This window comes from Lepidochelys kempii, chromosome 15 (genome assembly GCF_965140285.1).
Source record: "Lepidochelys kempii isolate rLepKem1 chromosome 15, rLepKem1.hap1, whole genome shotgun sequence".
Classification (NCBI taxonomy): Eukaryota; Metazoa; Chordata; order Testudines; family Cheloniidae; genus Lepidochelys; species Lepidochelys kempii.
In genome coordinates, this window is record NC_136394.1 from 19,129 (window position 1) to 38,971 (window position 19,843).

Below are 19,843 nucleotides of genomic sequence, written 5' to 3' on the forward strand. Positions count from 1 at the left end.
ACCCCTAGGTCCTTTTCTGCAGAACTGCTGCCTAGCCATTCGGTCCCTAGTCTGTAGCTGTGCATTGGGTTCTTCCGTCCTAAGTGCAGGACCCTGCACTTATCCTTATTGAACCTCATCAGATTCCTTTTGGCCCAATCTTCCAATTGGTCTAGGTCCTTCTGTATCCTATCCCTCCCCTCCAGCGTATCTACCACTCCTCCCAGTTTAGTATCATCCGCAAATTTGCTGAGAGTGCAATCCACACCATCCTCCAGATCATTTATGAAGTTATTGAATAAAACCGGCCCCAGGACCGACCCCTGGGTCACTCCACTTGATACCGGCTGCCAAGTAGACATGGAGCCATTGATCAGTACCCGTTGAGCCCGACAATTTAGCCAGCTTTCTACCCACCTTATAGTGCATTCATCCAGCCCATACTTCCTAAACTTGCTGACAAGAATACTATGGGAGACCGTGTCAAAAGCTTTGCTAAAGTCAAGAAACAATACATCCACTGCTTTCCCTTCATCCACAGAACCAGTAATCTCATCATAAAAGGCGATTAGATGAGTCAGGCATGACCTTCCCTTGGTGAATCCATGCTGGCTGTTCCTGATCACTTTCCTCTCATGCAAGTGCTTCAGGATTGATTCTTTGAGGACCTGTTCCATGATTTTTCCAGGGACTGAGGTGAGGCTGACTGGCCTGTAGTTCCCAGGATCTTCCTTCTTCCCTTTTTTAAAGATTGGCACTACATTAGCCTTTTTCCAGTCATCCGGGACTTCCCCGGTTCGCCACGAGTTTTCAAAGATAATGGCCAGTGGCTCTGCAATCACAGCCGCCAATTCCTTCAGCACTCTCGGATGCAACTCGTCCGGCCCCATGGACTTGTGCACGTCCAGCTTTTCTAAATAGTCCCTAACCGCCTCTATCTCCACAGAGGGCTGGCCATCTCTTCCGCATTTTGTGATGCCCAGCGCAGCAGTCTGGGAGCTGACCTTGTTAGTGAAAACAGAGGCAAAAAAAGCATTGAGTACATTAGCTTTTTCAACATCCTCTGTCACTAGGTTGCCTCCCTCATTCAGTAAGGGGCCCACACATTCCTTGGCTTTCTTTTTGTTGCCAACATACCTGAAGAAACCCTTCTTGTTACTCTTGACATCTCTGGCTAGCTGCAGCTCCAGAGATGTATTGGTAGTATCAGTATGTGTAGAGGCTTGGAGGGGCTTTGTGCTGGGAGAGAAGCTGAGCCCTGATAAGGGGGCGGGGCTTCACTGACTAGGGCTCCTATAAAGGTAGCAGCCAGTCAGGCAGCGGCACAGGAGCTAGCAAACAGAGCTGTAAACAGGGGAGTGTGAGTGGGAGTTCTGTTGGAGAAGGTATTTGTGTGTGTGTTCGGTTTAGTATGGTGGTATCTGTATGTGTAGAGGCTTGGAGGGCTTTGTGCTGGGAGAGAAGCTGAGCCCTGATTAGGGGGCGGGGCTTCACTGACTAGGGGTCGTATAAAGTTAGCAGCCAGTCAGACAGCGGCACAGACAGCTGCAGCGGCACAGGAGCTTGCAAAGAGAGCTGTAAACAGGGGCGTTTGAGTGGGAGTTCTGTTGGAGGAGAAGGTATTTGTGTGTGTTTGGTTTTGTATTGGTAGTATCTGTATGTGTAGAGTCTTGGAGGTGCTTTGTGCTGGGAGAGAAGCTGAGCCCTTATTAGGGGGCGGGGCTTCACTGACTAGGGGTCCTATAAAGGGAGCAGCCAGCCAGTCAGGCAGCGGCACAGACAGCTGCAGCAGCACAGGAGCTAGCAAACAGAGCTGTAAACGGGAGTTTGAGAGGGAGTTCTGTTGGAGGAGAAGGTATTTGTGTGTGTGTTTGGTTTTGTATTGGTAGTACCTGTATGTGTAGAGGCTTGGAGGGGCTTTGTGCTGGGAGAGAAGCTGAGCCCTTATTAGGGGGCGGGGCTTCACTGACTAGGGGTCCTATAAAGGGAGCAGCCAGCCAGTCAGGCAGCGGCACAGACAGCTGCAGCAGCACAGGAGCTAGCAAACAGAGCTGTAAACGGGAGTTTGAGAGGGAGTTCTGTTGGAGGAGAAGGTATTCGTGTGTGTTTGGTTTTGTATTGGTAGTATCCGTATGTGTAGGGGCTTTGTGCTGGGAGAGAAGCTGAGTCCTGATTAGGGGGCGGGGCTTCACTGATTAGGGGTTCTATAAAGGTAGCAGCACACACAGGTGCAGCGGCACAGGAGCTAGCAAACAGAGCTGTAAACAGGGGAGTTTGAGTGGGAGTTCTGTTGGAGGAGAAGGTATTTGTGTGTGTTTGGTTTTGTATTGGTGGTATCTGTATGTGCAGGGGCTTTGTGCTGGGAGAGAAGCTGAGCCCTGATTAGGCGGCGGGGCTACACTGACTTGGGGTTCTATAGAGGCAGCAGCTAGTCAGGCAGCGGCACAGACAGCTGCAGCGATACAGGAGCTAGCAAACAGAGCTGTTAACAGGGGAGTTTGAGTGGGAGTTCTGTTGGAGGAGAAGGTATTTGTGTGTGTGTTTGGTTTTGTATTGGTAGTATATGTATGTGTAGAGGCTTGGAGGGGCTTTGTGCTGGGAGAGAAGCTGAGCCCTGATTAGGGGGCGGGGATGCCCTGACTAGGGGTCCTATAAAGGGAGCAGGCAGTCAGGCAGCGGCACAGACAGCCACAGAGGCACAGGAGGTAGCAAACAGAGCTGTAAACAGGGGAGTTTGAGTGGGAGTTCTGTTGGAGGAGAAGGTATTTGTGTGTGTGTTTGGTTTTGTATTGGTAGTATATGTATGTGTAGAGGCTTGGAGGGGCTTTGTGCTGGGAGAGAAGCTGAGCCCTGATTAGGGGGCGGGGCTTCACTGACTAGGGGTCCTATAAAGGGAGCAGCCAGTCAGGCAGCGGCACAGGAGCTAGCAAACAGAGCTGTAAACAGGGGAGTTTGAGGGGAAGTTCTGTTGGAGGAGAAGGTGTTTGTGTGTGTTTGGTTTTGTATTGGTCGTATCTGTATGTGTAGGGGCTTTGTGCTCGGAGAGAAGCTGAGCCCTGATTAGGGGGCGGGGCTTCACTGACTAGGGGTCCTATAAAGGTACGAGCCAGTCAGGCAACGGCACAGGAGCTAGCAAACAGAGCTGTCAACAGGGGAGTTTGAGTGGAGTTCTGTTGGAGGAGAAGGTATTTGTGTGTGTGTTTGGTTTTGGATTTGTAGAGGCTTGGAGGGGCTTTGTGTTGGGAGAGAAGCTGAGCCCTGATTAGGGGGCGGGGCTTCACTGACTAGGGGTCCTATAAAGGGAGCAGGCAGTCAGGCAGCGGCACAGACAGCTGCAGCGGCACAGGAGCTATCAAACAGAGCTGTAAACAGGGGAGTTTGAGTGGGAGTTCTGTTGGAGGAGAAGGTATTTGTGTTTGGTTTTGTATTGGTAGTATCTGTATGTGTAGGGGCTTTGTGCTGGGAGAGAAGCTGAGCCCTGATTAGGGGGCGGGGCTTCACTGACTAGGGGTCCTGTCAAGGGAGCAGCCAGTCAGGCAGCGGCACAGACAGCTGCAGCAGCACAGGAGCTAGCAAACAGAGATGTAAACAGGGGAGTTTGAGTGGGAGTTCTGTTGGAGGAGAACGTATGTGTGTGTATTTGGTTTTGTATTGGTGGTATCTGTATGTGTAGGGGCTTTGTGCTGGGAGAGAAGCTGAGCCCTGATTAGGGGGCGGGGCTTCACTGACTAGGAGTCCTATAAAGGTAGAAGCCAGTCAGGCAGTGGCACAGGACCTAGCAAACAGAGCTGTAAATGGGGGAGTTTGAGTGGGAGTTCGCTTGGAGGAGAAGGTGTTTGTGTGTGTTTGGTTTTGTATTGGTAGTATCTGTATGTGTAGAGGCTTGGAGGGGCTTTGTGCTGGGAGAGAAGCTGAGCCCTGATTAGGGGGCGGGGCTTCACTGACTATGGGTCTTATAAAGGTAGCGGCACAGACAGCTGCAGCGGCACAGGAGCTAGCAAACAGAGCTGTAAACAGGGGAGTTTGAGTGGGAGTTCTGTTGAAGGAGAAGGTATTTGTGTGTGTTTGGTTTTGTATTGGTAGTATCTGTATGTGTAGGGGCTTCGTGCTGGGAGAGAAGCTGAGTCCTGATTAGGGGGCGGGGCTTCACTGACGAGGGGTCCTATAAAGGGAGCAGCCAGTCAGGCAGAGGCAAAGACAGCTGCAGCGGCACAGGAGCTAGCAAACAGAGCTTTAAACAGGGGAGTTTGAGTGGGAGTTCTGTTGGAGGAGAAGGTATTTGTGTGTGTGTGTTTGGTTTTGTATTGGTAGTATCTGTATGTGTAGGGGCTTTGTGCTGGGAGAGAAGCTGAGCCCTGATTAGGGGGCGGGGCTTCACTGACTAGGGGTCCTATAAAGGTAGCAGCCAGTCAGGAAGCGGCACAGACAGCTGCAGTGGCACGGGAGCTAGCAAACAGAGCTGTAAACAGGGGAGTTGGAGTGGGAGTTCTGTTGGAGGAGAAGGTGTTTGTGTGTGTTTGGTTTTGTATTGGTAGTATCAGTATGTGTAGGGGCTTGGAGGGGCTTTGTGCTGGGAGAGAAGCTGAGCCCTGATTAGGGGGCGGGGCTTCACTGACTAGTGGTCCTATAAAGGTAGCGGCACAGACAGCTGCAGCGGCACAGGAGCTAGCAAAGAGAGCTGTAAACAGGGGAGTTCTGTTGGAGGAGAAGGTATTTGTGTGTGTTTGGTTTTGTAATGGTAGTATCTGTATGTGTAGGGGCTTTGTGCTGGGAGAGAAGCTGAGCCCTAATTAGAGGGCGGGGCTTCCCTGACTAGGGGTCCTATAAAGGTAGCAGCCAGTCAGGCAGCGGCACAGGAGGTAGCAAACAGAGCTGTAAACAGGGGAGTTTCGGTGGGAGTTCTGTTGGAGGAGAAGGTATTTGTGTGTGTGTGTGTTTGGTTTTGTATTGGTAGTATCTGTATGTGTAGAGGCTTGGAGGGGCTTTGTGCTGGGAGAGAAGCTGAGCCCTGATTAGGGGGCGGGGCTTCACTGACTAGGGGTCCTATAAAGGGAGCAGCCAGTCAGGCAGCAGCACAGATAGCTGCAGTGGTACAGGAGCTAGCAAATGGAGCTGTAAACAGGGGAGTTTGAGTGGGAGTTCTGTTGGAGGAGAAGGTATTTGTGTGTGTTTGGTTTTGTATTGGTAGTATCTGTATGTGTAGAGGCTTGGAGGGGCTTTGTGTTGGGAGAGAAGCTGAGCACTGATTAGGGGGCGGGGCTTCCCTGACTAGGGGTCCTATAAAGGTAGCAGCCAGTCAGGCAGCGGCACAGACAGCTGCAGCGGCACGGGAGCTAGCAAACAGAGCTGTAAACGGGAGAGTTTTAGTGGGAGTTCTGTTGGAGGAGAAGGTATTTGTGTGTGTTTGGTTTTGTATTGGTAGTATTTGTATGTTTAGGGGCTTTGTGCTGGGAGAGCAGCTGAGCCCTGATTAGGGGGCGGGGCTTCACTGACTAGCGGTCCTATAAAGGTAGCAGCCAGTCAGGCAGCGGCACAGACAGTTGCAGCGACACAGCAGCTAGCAAACAGAGCTGGAAACAGGAGAGTTTTAGTGGGAGTTCTGTTGGAGGAGAAGGTATTTGTGTGTGTTTGGTTTTGTATTGGTGGTATCTGTATGTGTAGGGGCTTTGTGCTGGGAAAGAAGCTGAGCCCTGATTAGGGGGCGGGGCTTCCCTGACTAGGGGTCCTATAAAGGTAGCAGCCAGTCAGGCAGCGGCACAGGAGCTAGCAAACAGAGCTGTAAACAGGGGAGTTTGAGTGGGAGTTCTGTTGGAGGAGAAGGTATTTGTGTGTGTTTGGTTTTGTATTGGTAGTATCTGTATGGGTAGGGGCTTTGTTCTGGGAGAGCAGCTGAGCCCTGATTAGGGGGCGGGGCTTCCCTGACTAGGGGTCCTATAAAGGTAGCATCACAGACAGCTGCAGCGGCACAGGAGCTAGCAAAGAGAGCTGTAAACAGGGGAGTTCTGTTGGAGGAGAAGGTATTTGTGTGTGTTTGGTTTTGTATTGGTAGTATCTGTATGTGTAGGGGCTTTGTGCTGGGAGAGAAGCTGAGCCCTGATTAGGGGGCGGGGCTTCACTGACTAGTGGTCCTATAAAGGTAGGATCACAGACAGCTGCAGCGGCACAGGAGCTAGCAAAGAGAGCTGTAAACAGGGGAGTTCTGTTGGAGGAGAAGGCATTTGTGTGTGTTTTGTTTTGTATTGGTAGTATCTGTATGTGTAGGGGCTTTGTGCTGGGAGAGAAGCTGAGCCCTGATTAGGGGGCGGGGCTTCACTGACTAGGGGTCTTATAAAGGGAGCAACCAGTCAGGCAGCGGCACAGACAGCTGCAGTGGTACAGGAGCTAGCAAACGGAGCTGTAAACAGGGGAGTTTGAGTGGGAGTTCTGTTGGAGGAGAAGAGGTTTGTGTGTGTTTGGTTTTGTATTGATAGTATCTGTATGTGTAGGGGCTTTGTGCTGGGAGAGAAGCTGAGCCCTGATAGGGGGCGGGGCTTCACTGACTAGGGGTCCTATAAAGGTAGCGGCACAGACAGCTGCAGCGGCACAGGAGCTAGCAAACAGAGCTGTAAACAGGGGAGTTTGAGTGGGAGTTCTGTTGGAGGAGAAGGTGTTCGTTTGTTTGGTTTTGTATTGGTAGTATCTGTATGTGTAGAGGCTTGGAGGGGCTTTGTGCTGGGAGAGAAGGTGAGCCCTGATTAGGGGGCGGGGCTTCCCTGACTAGGGATCCTATAAAGGTAGCAGCCAGTCAGGCAGCGGCACAGGAGCTATCAAACAGAGCTGTAAAAAGGGGAGTTTGAGTGAGAGTTCTGTTGGAGGAGAAGGTATTTGTGTGTGTTTGGTTTTGTATTGATAGTATCTGTAGGTGTAGAGGCTTGGAGGGGCTTTGTGCTGGGAGAGAAGCTGAGCCCTGATTAGGGGCTGGGGCTTCACTGACTAGGGGTCCTATAAAGGTAGCAGCCAGTCAGGCAGCGGCACAGACAGCTGCAGTGGCACAGGAGCTAGCAAACAGAGCTATTAACAGGGGATTAAGAGTGGGAGTTTGGAGGAGAAGGTGTTTGTGTATGTTTGGTTTTGTATTGGTGGTATCTGTATGTGTAGAGGCTTTGTGCTGGGAGAGAAGCTGAGCCCTGATTAGGGGGCGGGGCTTCACTGACTAGGGGTCCTATAAAGGGAGCAGCCAGTCAGGCAGCGGCACAGACAGCTGCAGCGGCACAGGAGCTAGCAAACAGAGCTGTAAACAGAACTCTCACTCAAACTCCCCTGTTGGAGGAGAAGTTATTTGTGTGTGTTTGGTTTTGTATTGGTAGTATCTGTATGTGTAGAGGCTTGGAGGGTCTTTGTGCTGGGAGAGAAGCTGAGCCATGATTAGGGGGCGGGGCTTCACTGACTAGGGGTCCAACAAAGGTAGCAGCCAGTCAGGCAGCGGCACAGACAGCTGCAGCGGCACAGGAGCTAGCAAACAGAGCTGTCAACAGGGGAGTTTGAGTGGAGTTCTGTTGGAGGAGAAGGTATTTGTGTGTGTGTTTGGTTTTGGATTTGTAGAGGCTTGGAGGGGCTTTGTGTTGGGAGAGAAGCTGAGCCCTGATTAGGGGGCGGGGCTTCACTGACTAGGGGTCCTATAAAGGGAGCAGGCAGTCAGGCAGCGGCACAGACAGCTGCAGCGGCACAGGAGCTATCAAACAGAGCTGTAAACAGGGGAGTTTGAGTGGGAGTTCTGTTGGAGGAGAAGGTATTTGTGTTTGGTTTTGTATTGGTAGTATCTGTATGTGTAGGGGCTTTGTGCTGGGAGAGAAGCTGAGCCCTGATTAGGGGGCGGGGCTTCACTGACTAGGGGTCCTGTCAAGGGAGCAGCCAGTCAGGCAGCGGCACAGACAGCTGCAGCAGCACAGGAGCTAGCAAACAGAGATGTAAACAGGGGAGTTTGAGTGGGAGTTCTGTTGGAGGAGAACGTATGTTTGTGTATTTGGTTTTGTATTGGTGGTATCTGTATGTGTAGGGGCTTTGTGCTGGGAGAGAAGCTGAGCCCTGATTAGGGGGCGGGGCTTCACTGACTAGGGGTCCTATGAAGGTAGCAGCCAGGCAGGCAGCGGCACAGACAGCTGCAGCGGCACAGGAGCTAGCAAACAGAGATGTAAACAGGGGAGTTTGAGTGGGAGTTCTGTTGGAGGAGAAGGTACTTGTGTGTGTTTGGTTTGGATTGGTAGTACTTGTATGTGTAGGGGCTTTGTGCTGGGAGAGAAGCTGAGCCCTGATTAGGGGGCGGGGCTTCACTGACTAAGGGTCCTATGAAGGTAGCAGCCAGTCAGGCAGCGGCACAGACAGCTGCAGCGGCACAGGAGCTAGCAAACAGAGCTGTAAACAGAACTCCCACTCAAACTCCCCTGTTGGAGGAGAAGTTATTTGTGTGTGTTTGGTTTTGTATTGGTAGTATATGTAGGTGTAGAGGCTTGGAGGGTCTTTGTCCTGGGAAAGAAGCTGAGCCCTGATTAGGGGGCGGGGCTTCACTGACTAGGGGTCCTACAAAGGTAGCAGCCAGTCAGGGAGCGGCAGACAGGTGCAGCGGCACAGGAGCTAGCAAACAGAGCTGTAAACAGAACTCTCACTCAAACTCCCCTGTTGGAGGAGAATTTATTTGTGTGTGTTTGGTTTTGTATTGGTAGTATATGTAGGTGTAGAGGCTTGGAGGGTCTTTGTGCTGGGAGAGAAGCTGAGCCCTGATTAGGGGGCGGGGCTACACTGACTTGGGGTTCTATAGAGGCAGCAGCTAGTCAGGCAGCGGCACAGACAGCTGCAGCGATACAGTAGCTAGCAAACAGAGCTGTAAACAGGGGAGTTTGAGCAGGAGTGATGTTGGAGGAGAACGTGTTTGTGTTAGTTTGGTTTTGAATTGGTAGTATCTGTATGTGTAGGTGCTTGTAGGGGCTTTGTGCTGGGAGAGCAGCTGAGCCCTGATTAGGGGGCGGGGCTTCACTGACTAGGGGTCCTATAAAGGGAGCAGCCAGTCAGGCAGCGGCACAGGAGCTAGCAAAGAGAGCTTTAAACAGGGGAGTTTGAGTGGGAGTTCTGTTGGAGGAGAAAGTATTTGTGTGTGTGTTTGGTTTTGTATTGGTGGTATCTGTATGTGTAGAGGCTTGGAGGGGCTTTGTGCTGGGAGAGAAGCTGAGCCCTGATTAGGGGGCGGGGCTTCCCTGACTAGGGGTCCTATAAAGGTAGCAGCCAGTCAGGCAGCGGCACAGGAGCTAGCAAACAGAGCTGTAAACAGGGGAGTTTGAGTGGGAGTTCCGTTGGAGGAGAAGGTATTTGTGTTTGTTTGGTTTTGTATTGGTAGTATCTGTATGTGTAGGGGCTTTGTGCTGGGAGAGAAGCTGAGCCCTGATTAGGGGGCGGGGCTTCACTGACTAGGGGTCCTATAAAGGGAGCAGCCAGTCAGGCAGCGGCACAGGAACTAGCAAACAGAGCTGTAAACAGGGGAGTTTGAGTGGGAGTTCTGTTGGAGGAGAAGGTATTTGTGTGTTTGGTTTTGTATTGGTGGTATCTGTTTGTGTAGGTGCTTTGTTCTGGGAGAGAAGCTGATCCCTGATTAGGGGGCGGGGCTTCAATGACTAGGGGTCCTATGAAGGAAGCCTCCAGTCAGGCAGCGGCACAGGAGCTAGCAAACAGAGCTGTAAACAGGGGAGTTTGAGTGGGAGTTCTGTTGGAGGAGAAGGTATTCGTGTGTGTGTTTGGTTTTGTATTGGTGGTATCTGTATGTGTAGAGGCTTGTAGGGGCTTTGTGCTGCGAGAGAAGCTGAGCCCTGATTAGGGGGCGGGGCTTCACTGAGTAGGGGTCCTATGAAGGTAGCAGCCAGGCAGGCAGCGGCACAGACAGCTGCAGTGGCACAGGAGCCAGCAAACAGAGCTGTAAACAGGGGAGTTTGAGTGGGACTTCTGTTGGAGGAGAAGGTATTTATGTGTGTTTGGTTTTGTATTGGTAGTATGTGTATGTGTAGAGGCTTGGAGTGGCTTTGTGCTGGGACAGAAGCTGAACCCTGATTAGGGGGCGGGGCTTCAATGACTAGGGGTCCTATGAAGGTAGCCGCCAGTCAGGCAGTGGCACAGGAGCTAGCAAACAGAGCTGTAAACAGGGGAGTTTGAGTTGGAGTTCTGTTGGAGGAGAAGATATTTGTGTGTGTTTGGTTTTGTATTGGTGGTATCTGTTTGTGTAGCTGCTTTGTTCTGGGAGAGAAGCTGATCCCTGATTAGGGGGCGGGGCTTCAATGACTAGGGGTCCTATGAAGGAAGCTTCCAGTCAGGCAGCGGCACAGGAGCTAGCAAACAGTGCTGTAAACAGGGGAGTTTGAGTGGCAGTTCTGTTGGAGGAGAAGATATTTGTGTGTGTTTGGTTTTGTATTGGTAGTATCTGAATGTGTAGGGGCTTTGTGCTGGGAGAGAAGCTGAGCACCGATTAGGGGGCGGGGCTTCACTGACTGGGGGTCCTATAAAGGTAGCAGCCAGTCAGGCAGCGGCACAGACAGCTACAGCGGCACAGGAACTAGCAAACAGAGCTGTAAACAGGGGAGTTTGAGTGGGAGTTCTGTTGGAGGAGAAGGTATTTTTGTGTGTCTCGTTTTGTACTGGTGGTATCTGTATGTGTAGGGGCTTTGTGCTGGGAGAGAAGCTGAGCCCTGATTAGGGGGCGGAGCTTCACTGACTATGGGTCGTATAAAGGTAGCGGCACACACAGCTGCAGCGGCACAGGAGCTAGCAAACAGAGCTGTAAACAGGGGAGTTTGAGTGGGAGTTCTGTTGGAGGAGAAGGTATTTGTGTGTTTGGTTTTGTATTGGTGGTATCTGTATGTGTAGAGGCTTGGAAGGGCTTTGTGCTGGGAGAGAAGCTGAGCCCTGATTAGGGGGCGGGGCTTCACTGACTAGGGGTCCTATGAAGGTAGCAGCCAGTCAGGCAGCGGCACAGACAGCTGCAGCGGCACAGGAGCTAGCAAACAGAGCTGTAAACAGGGGAGTTTGAGTGGGAGTTCTGTTGGAGGAGAAGGTATTTGTGTGTGTGTTTGGTTTTGTATTGGTGGTATCTGTATGTGTAGAGGCTTGTAGGGGCTTTGTGCTGCGAGAGAAGCTGAGCCCTGATTAGGGGCGGGGCTTCACTGAGTAGGGGTCCTATGAAGGTAGCAGCCAGGCAGGCAGCGGCACAGACAGCTGCAGTGGCACAGGAGCCAGCAAACAGAGCTGTAAACAGGGGAGTTTGAGTGGGAGTTCCGTTGGAGGAGAAGGTATTTGTGTTTGTTTGGTTTTGTATTGGTAGTATCTGTATGTGTAGGGGCCTTGTGCTGGGAGAGAAGCTGAGCCCTGATTAGGGGGCGGAGCTTCACTGACTAGGGGTCGTATAACGGTAGCGGCACACACAGCTGCAGCGGCACAGGAGCTAGCAAACAGAGCTGTAAACAGGGGATTTTGAGTGGAGTTCTGTTCGAGGAGAAGGTATTTGTGTGTGTTTAGTTTTGTATTTTTAGTATCTGTATGTGTAGGGGCTTTGTGCTGGGAGAGAAGCTGAGCCCTGATTAGGGGGCGGGGCTTCACTGACTAGGGGTCCTATCAAGGGAGCAGACAGTCAGGCAGCGGCACAGGAGCTAGGAAACAGAGATGTAAACGGGAGTTTGAGTAGGAGTTCTGTTAGAGGAGAAGTTATTTTTTGTGTGTTTGGTTTTGTATTGGTAGTATCTGTATGTGTAGAGGCTTGTAGGGGCTTTGTGCTGGGAGAGTAGCTGAGCCCTGATCAGGGGGCGGGGCTTCCCTGACGAGATGTCCTATAAAGGTAGCAACCAGTCAGGCAGCCGCACAGGAGGTTGCAAACAGACCTGTAAACAGCGGAGTCTGAGTGGGAGTTCTGTTGGAGGAGAAGGTACTTGTGTGTGTTTGGTTTTGTATTGGTGGTATCTGTATGTGTAGAGGCTTGTAGGGGCTTTGTGCTGCGAGAGAAGCTGAGCCCTGATTAGGGGCGGGGCTTCACTGAGTAGGGGTCCTATGAAGGTAGCAGCCAGGCAGGCAGCGGCACAGACAGCTGCAGTGGCACAGGAGCCAGCAAACAGAGCTGTAAACAGGGGAGTTTGAGTGGGAGTTCCGTTGGAGGAGAAGGTATTTGTGTTTGTTTGGTTTTGTATTGGTAGTATCTGTATGTGTAGGGGCCTTGTGCTGGGAGAGAAGCTGAGCCCTGATTAGGGGGCGGAGCTTCACTGACTAGGGGTCGTATAACGGTAGCGGCACACACAGCTGCAGCGGCACAGGAGCTAGCAAACAGAGCTGTAAACAGGGGATTTTGAGTGGAGTTCTGTTCGAGGAGAAGGTATTTGTGTGTGTTTAGTTTTGTATTTTTAGTATCTGTATGTGTAGGGGCTTTGTGCTGGGAGAGAAGCTGAGCCCTGATTAGGGGGCGGGGCTTCACTGACTAGGGGTCCTATCAAGGGAGCAGACAGTCAGGCAGCGGCACAGGAGCTAGGAAACAGAGATGTAAACGGGAGTTTGAGTAGGAGTTCTGTTAGAGGAGAAGTTATTTTTTGTGTGTTTGGTTTTGTATTGGTAGTATCTGTATGTGTAGAGGCTTGTAGGGGCTTTGTGCTGGGAGAGTAGCTGAGCCCTGATCAGGGGGCGGGGCTTCCCTGACGAGATGTCCTATAAAGGTAGCAACCAGTCAGGCAGCCGCACAGGAGGTTGCAAACAGACCTGTAAACAGCGGAGTCTGAGTGGGAGTTCTGTTGGAGGAGAAGGTACTTGTGTGTGTTTGGTTTTGTATTGGTAGTATCTGGACGTGTAGAGGCTTGGAGGGGCTTTATTCTGGGAGAGAAGCTGAGCCCTGATTTGGGGGCGGGGCTTCACTGAGTAAGGGTCCTATAAAGGTAGCAGCCAGTCAGGCAGCGGCACAGACAGCTGCAGCAGCACAGGAGCTAGCAAACAGAGCTGTAAAAAGGGGAGTTTGAGTAGGAGTTCTGTTAGAGGAGAAGGTATTTTTTGTGTGTTTGGTTTTGTATTGGTAGTATCTGTACGTGTAGAGGCTTGGAGGGGCTTTATTCTGGGAGAGAAGCTGAGCCCTGATTAGGGGGCGGGGCTTCACTGAGTAGGGGTCCTATAAAGGTAGCGGCACAGACATCTGCAGCGGCACAGGAGCTAGCAAAGAGAGCTGTAAACAGGGGAGTTTGAGTGGGAGTTCTGTTGGAGGAGAAGGTATTTGTGTGTGTTTGGTTTTGTATTGGTAGTATCTGTATGTGTAGGGGCTTGGAGGGGCTTTGTGCTGGGAGAGAAGCTGATCCCTGATTAGGGGGCGGGGCTTCCCTGACTAGGGGTCCTATAAAGGTAGCAGCCAGTCAGGGAGCGGCACAGCAGCTAGCAAACAGAGCTGTAAACAGGGGAGTTTGAGTGGGAGTTCTGTAGGAGGAGAAGGTATTTGTGTTTGTGTGTTTGGTTTTGTATTGTCAGTATGTGTATTTGTAGGGGTTTCGTGCTGGGAGAGAAGCTGAGCCCTGATTAGGGGGTGGGGCTTCCCTGACTAGGGGTCCTATAAAGGTAGCAGCCAGTCAGGCAGCGGCCCAGGAGCTAGCAAACAGAGCTGTAAACAGGGGAGTTTGAGTGGGAGTTCTGTTGGAGGAGAAGGTATTTGTGTGTGTGTGTGTTTGGTTTTGTATTGGTAGTATCTGTATGTGTAGGGGCTTTGTGCTGGGAGAGAAGGTGAGCCCTGATTAGGGGGCGGGGCTTCCCTGACTAGGGGTCCTATAAAGGTAGCGGCACAGACAGCTGCAGCGGCACAGGAGCTAGCAAACAGAGCTGTAAACAGGGGAGTTGGAGTGGGAGTTCTGTTGGAGGAGAAGAGGTTTGTGTGTGTTTGGTTTTGTATTGATAGTATCTGTATGTGTAGGGGCTTTGTGCTGGGAGAGAAGCTGAGCCCTGATAGGGGGCGGGGCTTCACTGACTAGGGGTCCTATAAAGGTAGCGGCACAGACAGCTGCAGCGGCACAGGAGCTAGCAAACAGAGCTGTAAAAAGGGGAGTTTGAGTGAGAGTTCTGTTGGAGGAGAAGGTATTTGTGTGTGTTTGGTTTTGTATTGATAGTATCTGTAGGTGTAGAGGCTTGGAGGGGCTTTGTGCTGGGAGAGAAGCTGAGCCCTGATTAGGGGCTGGGGCTTCACTGACTAGGGGTCCTATAAAGGTAGCAGCCAGTCAGGCAGCGGCACAGACAGCTGCAGTGGCACAGGAGCTAGCAAACAGAGCTATTAACAGGGGATTAAGAGTGGGAGTTTGGAGGAGAAGGTGTTTGTGTATGTTTGGTTTTGTATTGGTGGTATCTGTATGTGTAGGGGCTTTGTGCTGGGAGAGAAGCTGAGCCCTGATTAGGGGGCGGGGCTTCACTTACTAGGGGTCCTATAAAGGTAGCAGCCAGTCAGGCAGCGACACAGACAGCTGCAGGGGCACAGGAGCTTGCAAACAGAGCTGTAAACAGGGGAGTTTGAGTGGGAGTTCTGTTGGAGGAGAAGGTGTTTGTGTGTGTGTTTGGTTTTGTATTGGTGTATTTGTATGTGTAGGGGCTTTGTGCTGGGAGAGAAGCTGAGCCCCGATTAGGGGGCGGGGCTTCCCTGACGAGGGGTCCTATAAAGGTAGCGGCACAGACAGCTGCTGCGGCACAGGAGCTAGCAAACAGAGCTGTAAACAGGGGAGTTTGAGTGGGAGTTCTGTTGGAGGAGAAGGTATTTGTGTGTTTGGTTTTGTATTGGTTGTATCTGTATGTGTAGAGGCTTGGAGGGGCTTTGTGCTGGGTGAGAAGCTGAGCCCTGATTAGGGGGTTGGGCTTCACTGACTAGGGGTCCTATAAACGGAGCAGCCAGTCAGGCAGCGACACAGACAACTGCAGCGGCACAGGAGCTAGCAAACAGAGCTGTAAACAGGGGAGTTTGAGTGGGAGTTCTGTTGGAGGAGAAGCTATTTGTGTGTGTTTGGTTTTGTATTGGTAGTATCTATGTGTAGGGGCTTTACGCTGGGAGAGCAGCTGAGCCCTGATTAGGGGGCGGGGCTTAACTGACTAGGGGTCCTATAAAGGGAGCAGCCAGTCAGGCAGCGGCACAGGAGCTAGCAAACAGAGCTGTAAACAGGGGAGTTTGAGTGGGAGTTCGGTTGGAGGAGAAGGTATTTGTGTGTGTGTTTGGTTTTGTATTGGTAGTATCTGTATGTGTAGGGGCTTTGTGCTGGGAGAGAAGCTGAGCCCTGATTAGGGGGCGGGGCTTCACTGGCTAGGGGTCCTATAAAGGTAGCAGCCAGTCAGGCAGCGGCACAGGAGCTAGCAAACAGAGATGTAAACAGGGGAGTTTGAGTGGGAGTTCTGTTGGAGGAGAAGGTATTTGTGTGTGTATTTGGTTTTGTATTGGTAGTATCTGTATGTGTAGAGGCTTGGAGGGGCTTTGTGCTGGGAGAGAAGCTGAGCTCTGATTAGGGGGCGGGGCTTCACTGACTAGGGGTCCTATAAAGGTAGCAGCCAGTCAGGCAGTGGCACAGGAGCGAGCAAACAGAGCTGTAAACAGGGGAGTTTGAGCGGGAGTTCTGTTGGAGAAGGTATTTGTGTGTGTTTGGTTTTGTATTGGTAGTATCTGTATGTGTAGGGGTTTTGTGCTGGGAGAGGAGCTGAGCCGTGATTAGGGGGCGGGGCTTCAGTGACTAGGGGTCCTATAATGGTAGCAGCCAGTCAGGCAGCAGCACAGACAGCTGCAGCGGCACACGAGCTAGCAAACAGAGCTGTAGACAGGGGCGTTTGAGTGGGAGTTCTGTTGGAGGAGAAGGTATTTGTGTGTGTTTGGTTTTGTATTGGTAGTATCTGTATGTGTATAGGCTTGGAGGGGCTTTGTGCTGGGAGAGAAGCTGAGCCCTGATTAGGGGGCAGGGCTTCACTGACTAGTGGTCCTATAAAGGGAGCAGCCAGTCAGGCAGCGGCACAGGAGCGAGCAAACAGAGCTGTAAACAGGGGAGTTTGAGTGGGAGGAGAAGGTATTTGTGTGTGTTTGGTTTTGTATTGGTAGTATCTGTATGTGTAGGGGCTTTGTGCTGGGAGAGAAGCTGAGCCCTGATTAGGGGGCGGGACTTCACTGACTAGGGGTCCTATAAAGGGAGCAGCCAGTCAGGCAGTGGCACAGACAGCTGCAGCGGCACAGGAGCTAGCAAACAGAGCTGTAAACAGGGGAGTTTGAGTGGGAGTTCTGTTGGGGGAGAAGGTATTTGTGTGTGTTTGGTTTTGTAGAATCATAGAATATCAGGGTTGGAAGGGACCCCAGAAGGTCATCTAGTCCAACCCCCTGCTCAAAGCAGGACCAATTCCCAGTTAAATCATCCCAGCCAGGGCTTTGTCAAGCCTGACCTTAAAAACCTCTAAGGAAGGAGATTCTACCACCTCCCGAGGTAACGCATTCCAGTGTTTCACCACCCTCTTAGTGAAAAAGTTTTTCCTAATATCCAATCTAAACCTCCCCCACTGCAACTTGAGACCATTACTCCTCGTTCTGTCATCTGCTACCATTGAGAACAGTCTAGAGCCATCCTCTTTGGAACCCCCTTTCAGGTAGTTGAAAGCAGCTATCAAATCCCCCCTCATTCTTCTCTTCTGCAGGCTAAACAATCCCAGCTCCCTCAGCCTCTCCTCATAACTCATGTGTTCCAGTCCCCTAATCATTTTTGTTGCCCTTCGCTGGACTCTCTCCAATTTATCCACATCCTTCTTGAAGTGTGGGGCCCAAAACTGGACACAGTACTCCAGATGAGGCCTCACCAATGTCGAATAGAGGGGAACGATCACGTCCCTCGATCTGCTCGCTATGCCCCTACTTATACATCCCAAAATGCCATTGGCCTTCTTGGCAACAAGGGCACACTGCTGACTCATATCCAGCTTCTCGTCCACTGTCACCCCTAGGTCCTTTTCTGCAGAACTGCTGCCTAGCCATTCGGTCCCTAGTCTGTAGCTGTGCATTGGGTTCTTCCGTCCTAAGTGCAGGACCCTGCACTTATCCTTATTGAACCTCATCAGATTCCTTTTGGCCCAATCTTCCAATTGGTCTAGGTCCTTCTGTATCCTATCCCTCCCCTCCAGCGTATCTACCACTCCTCCCAGTTTAGTATCATCCGCAAATTTGCTGAGAGTGCAATCCACACCATCCTCCAGATCATTTATGAAGTTATTGAATAAAACCGGCCCCAGGACCGACCCCTGGGTCACTCCACTTGATACCGGCTGCCAAGTAGACATGGAGCCATTGATCAGTACCCGTTGAGCCCGACAATTTAGCCAGCTTTCTACCCACCTTATAGTGCATTCATCCAGCCCATACTTCCTAAACTTGCTGACAAGAATACTATGGGAGACCGTGTCAAAAATTTGCTAAAGTCAAGAAACAATACATCCACTGCTTTCCCTTCATCCACAGAACCAGTAATCTCATCATAAAAGGCGATTAGATGAGTCAGGCATGACCTTCCCTTGGTGAATCCATGCTGGCTGTTCCTGATCACTTTCCTCTCATGCAAGTGCTTCAGGATTGATTCTTTGAGGACCTGGTCCATGATTTTTCCAGGGACTGAGGTGAGGCTGACTGGCCTGTAGTTCCCAGGATCTTCCTTCTTCCCTTTTTTAAAGATTGGCACTACATTAGCCTTTTTCCAGTCATCCGGGACTTCCCCGGTTCGCCACGAGTTTTCAAAGATAATGGCCAGTGGCTCTGCAATCACAGCCGCCAATTCCTTCAGCACTCTCGGATGCAACTCGTCCGGCCCCATGGACTTGTGCACGTCCAGCTTTTCTAAATAGTCCCTAACCGCCTCTATCTCCACAGAGGGCTGGCCATCTCTTCCGCATTTTGTGATGCCCAGCGCAGCAGTCTGGGAGCTGACCTTGTTAGTGAAAACAGAGGCAAAAAAAGCATTGAGTACATTAGCTTTTTCAACATCCTCTGTCACTAGGTTGCCTCCCTCATTCAGTAAGGGGCCCACACATTCCTTGGCTTTCTTTTTGTTGCCAACATACCTGAAGAAACCCTTCTTGTTACTCTTGACATCTCTGGCTAGCTGCAGCTCCAGAGATGTATTGGTAGTATCAGTATGTGTAGAGGCTTGGAGGGGCTTTGTGCTGGGAGAGAAGCTGAGCCCTGATAAGGGGGCAGGGCTTCACTGACTAGGGCTCCTATAAAGGTAGCAGCCAGTCAGGCAGCGGCACAGGAGCTAGCAAACAGAGCTGTAAACGGGAGTTTGAGAGGGAGTTCTGTTGGAGGAGAAGGTATTTGTGTGTGTGTTTGGTTTTGTATTGGTAGTACCTGTATGTGTAGAGGCTTGGAGGGGCTTTGTGCTGGGAGAGAAGCTGAGCCCTTATTAGGGGGCGGGGCTTCACTGACTAGGGGTCCTATAAAGGGAGCAGCCAGCCAGTCAGGCAGCGGCACAGACAGCTGCAGCAGCACAGGAGCTAGCAAACAGAGCTGTAAACGGGAGTTTGAGAGGGAGTTCTGTTGGAGGAGAAGGTATTCGTGTGTGTTTGGTTTTGTATTGGTAGTATCCGTATGTGTAGGGGCTTTGTGCTGGGAGAGAAGCTGAGTCCTGATGAGGGGGCGGGGCTTCACTGATTAGGGGTTCTATAAAGGTAGCAGCACACACAGGTGCAGCGGCACAGGAGCTAGCAAACAGAGCTGTAAACAGGGGAGTTTGAGTGGGAGTTCTGTTGGAGGAGAAGGTATTTGTGTGTGTTTGGTTTTGTATTGGTGGTATCTGTATGTGCAGGGGCTTTGTGCTGGGAGAGAAGCTGAGCCCTGATTAGGCGGCGGGGCTACACTGACTTGGGGTTCTATAGAGGCAGCAGCTAGTCAGGCAGCGGCACAGACAGCTGCAGCGATACAGGAGCTAGCAAACAGAGCTGTAAACAGGGGAGTTTGAGTGGGAGTTCTGTTGGAGGAGAAGGTATTTGTGTGTGTGTTTGGTTTTGTATTGGTAGTATATGTATGTGTAGAGGCTTGGAGGGGCTTTGTGCTGGGAGAGAAGCTGAGCCCTGATTAGGGGGCGGGGCTTCACTGACTAGGGGTCCTATAAAGGGAGCAGCCAGTCAGGCAGCGGCACAGGAGCTAGCAAACAGAGCTGTAAACAGGGGAGTTTGAGGGGAAGTTCTGTTGGAGGAGAAGGTGTTTGTGTGTGTTTGGTTTTGTATTGGTCGTATCTGTATGTGTAGGGGCTTTGTGCTCGGAGAGAAGCTGAGCCCTGATTAGGGGGCGGGGCTTCACTGACTAGGGGTCCTATAAAGGTACGAGCCAGTCAGGCAACGGCACAGGAGCTAGCAAACAGAGCTGTCAACAGGGGAGTTTGAGTGGAGTTCTGTTGGAGGAGAAGGTATTTGTGTGTGTGTTTGGTTTTGGATTTGTAGAGGCTTGGAGGGGCTTTGTGTTGGGAGAGAAGCTGAGCCCTGATTAGGGGGCGGGGCTTCACTGACTAGGGGTCCTATAAAGGGAGCAGGCAGTCAGGCAGCGGCACAGACAGCTGCAGCGGCACAGGAGCTATCAAACAGAGCTGTAAACAGGGGAGTTTGAGTGGGAGTTCTGTTGGAGGAGAAGGTATTTGTGTTTGGTTTTGTATTGGTAGTATCTGTATGTGTAGGGGCTTTGTGCTGGGAGAGAAGCTGAGCCCTGATTAGGGGGCGGGGCTTCACTGACTAGGGGTCCTGTCAAGGGAGCAGCCAGTCAGGCAGCGGCACAGACAGCTGCAGCAGCACAGGAGCTAGCAAACAGAGATGTAAACAGGGGAGTTTGAGTGGGAGTTCTGTTGGAGGAGAACGTATG